The following is a 3,234-nucleotide window of genomic DNA, read 5'->3' on the forward strand; positions in this document are numbered from 1 at the left end:
GATCCCTGAACAGCTGACCATTAATACAAAGTTTGTCAACTGCTACGGTAGGCACTGACGCTTTCGGTAATGCATTTTTTCCTGATTGGAAATAACACTCGCCTACGATCTAGGATTTCCTTAGAAAATGGTCATAAAGCTGAAATCGTCCCTCTCAGATCTCTGCCCTGACTTTTAACATACACTTTTTGTTTATAATGCTCAAATTTAGCTACCATCGGGCGAGGACGGATTTTATCAGGTTTTTACCTCCAAGCCGGTGAACGCGATGTAAGGTGATGTTTTTTACCCGATCCGCCGGGATTTTCAGCTTCTGCAGGGAAACTCACAGATTGCCACCTTGGGATCTTGCTCCTGCTGCTCTGGGATACCTGCAAAGACGAGGTTATCTCTCATACTTTGCGACTGTATGTCCAGAATGGATTCTTTCATCTTCTTATTTTCGCCAGACAGCTGCATCATCCCCTCGGTGAGCTCTGTAACTTTCCCCCTCAGCGCCTCGTTCTCCGCGGCGATAGAAGCTAGCTGGGCTTGGCTAAATTCCACCGACTCCCTGAGGGCCTGAAACTCTTTATGGAGTACCTCTACAAAAGCGAGGTGAGCGTCGGGAGACAGAGTAGAAGTTGACGCGCCCGTAGAGCTAGACCAGGTGTGTTTGTGGCTGCGGGATTTTTAGATTTTCCCATTACGATGTTATCAAAACACTCGTAGCTCTCCAGGCTTGTCAAGGTCTCTTCGTCCAGTTTGTTTCCTCGAGAAAAATTAGACAATTGTTAATATTTAAACTTACTTTGTTTAATTTTCAGTTATTGGTTAGTACTTACCTGAGTGGATTTAACTTTGAACTACATGTATGCGCCATTTTACTTATGCACAGCTCACAGCTCTCGCGAGATCTCAGCCGCTCATCTCAGCTGCTCATCTCAGCCCTCCACACTGGAAGAGTAAAGATGTTGAATACTTGGAGCATATATTTGGAGGAACTGAGTTTATCACATTTAATAGATTAAATATACAATATGGTATTAATAAAAATAATTTCTTAGAGTATCAACAAATCAAATCTATAATTAAAAAATACATTTAAGCATATTAAAGGTGGTTTACAAAGCAATAAATATATTAGAGTTCCTGGATCTACGATCTATGATTCAAGTTCTCTTCCTATTATGAAATGGGAACAGGATTTATTAGTCAGCATTTAGCAAAACATCTGGGCTCAGATATGTCTAAGAAACTTTCAAAATGATCAGAAACCCAAATTTACAACTAATACAATACATAATCCTTCACAGAGTACACTACACAGGTCAAAGATTATTCAAGATGGGTTTTGCACAATCTAATATCTGTTCAAGTGCATAGGCAACAATCCTGACATGCACTATGGTTATGTACACCTGTTCAGAGGTTCTGGGTCCAAATATGTAAGGACTTGTCAAAGTGCCTGAGATGTAAAATTTTACCTTCCCCCTCAGTTTACTTGCCGGGTAACTTTTATAACACTTTGGAAAAAAATATCAGGTTGCACAGCTTTTCTACCTTATGTATCGCAAAGAAAACTATCCTCATGAATTGGAAAAGCAAGAAAATCTTAGTACCAGACCAGTATAGAGATCTTTTGTTAGTTCATGTTAGTTCTTGAGACAGCATCCGCATCAGATTGATCTCTCTGGGCTCCTATGATCGGCTCCATTACTTAGTGTGCGTGAGGGACTGTGGGGATGTGTCCTGCAGGGCATGGAGGCTGTTTCAGGGGTTGCCTGGGACTTGGGGCTCTGGGGGTGTGCCTGGAGTTGGGTGTCTGGTAGGTCTGCTGCCCCTGGCTCTGTGGCCCCCACCTGTGTGGGGCTTGGGGGGCCTCAGGCTGGCCTCCGGCGGCTGCTTGCGATGCTCTCGGGGAGCTCTGCGCTGGCAGACGTGGGTTAATTGGCCTGTAGCTGTGCCTGCCGCCGGGGTGGTTCCAGGGTGGGTCCGGGGCTCTGGGTGTGTAATCCTTGGGCGGGTGTCCTGGCGGGGCCTTGGGTTCTGTGGAGTATGTCGCCTGTGGTTTGGGCAGGTGTATGCCAAGGTATCTGTCCCTATTGTGGCCTCTGGTGTGTTGGGGGGCCTTGGGGCCTGTTGAGCTGGGAGGTGGGTATGGACATTAACATCTCATGGCAGATGCTCTCCCCTTTAAGGGTTTGCATTCTGCTAGTGGGGGGATGGGAGGGGGGTGAACCCAGTCTTGGTGTCTGTTGTCATATGTGTGTTGGGATTTTTTTGAATGTTAGTGTTGGGGTGGAATAACATTTTCTTTCCTCGGTGTGGGGTTGGGGGTTGGGGGAAGTTTGGAGGTCTGCATGGGTCGGGCGGGCTTGCTAACCAAAGTTTTTATTTTATTTTTATTTTTTTCCGTCCGGGACAGCCCGGAGGTAGGGTGGGAGGGTTGGGGGATGGTTGTGTTGGTCCAGCGACTCTCTCAGGGCTTGAAATTCCTTGTGTAGAACTTCTATTAAGGCGAAACGGGCATCCAGGCTAGTTAGCTTCTTATCGATGGATTCCAGGACATCCCTGTAGCTCCTATCTGGAGATAATGTGGAAGCAGCGCTGGTTGAACTCGAACGGGAGCGTTTAGTTGATGGTGTGTTTGTGGTTGTGGAACTGTTTGGCTTCTCCATTATGATGCTGTCAAAACACTTGTCCGGATAACTCTCAAGGCTGGTCAATATCTCCTCGTCCAGTTTGTTTATTGTAAAACATGAGACAATTGTTAATGTTTAAACCTTACTTAATGTTTTTATTTTCAATTATTGCCTTGTTCTTACCTGGGTGGATGTAGTTGAAACTACATGTATATTTTACTTACGCACAGGTCTCACGAGATCTCAGCTGCTCATCTCTCTCTGTGCTCTTGGGTTGGGTCTTTGGCGCTTCAGAACCACTATTGAGCATTTTTCTCATGGATAAACCTTACATACATAAGCACACTCTCACAAACACCTACAGGTGCTTGGATCCAGGTAGTTACAGATTCACTTTCATACAGAAAACCCGTATTATCTTCATCTGTCACTTTATACATGCCGTATTAATTAATACTTTATATACTTCAGCAATTGTATCAAGGCGTTACTTGATTGTGTCTGTAATACATTATCGGCTGGTTGTGCTTTTCTTTTTACATCTTTCTTTGCAGGTGAAGAAGCAGACAGAGGATGTTGTATGAAGAAATGGGCTCGTTTTGGCATCAAG

This window comes from Fundulus heteroclitus, unplaced genomic scaffold (genome assembly GCF_011125445.2).
Source record: "Fundulus heteroclitus isolate FHET01 unplaced genomic scaffold, MU-UCD_Fhet_4.1 scaffold_1019, whole genome shotgun sequence".
NCBI classification, from domain to species: domain Eukaryota; kingdom Metazoa; phylum Chordata; class Actinopteri; order Cyprinodontiformes; family Fundulidae; genus Fundulus; species Fundulus heteroclitus.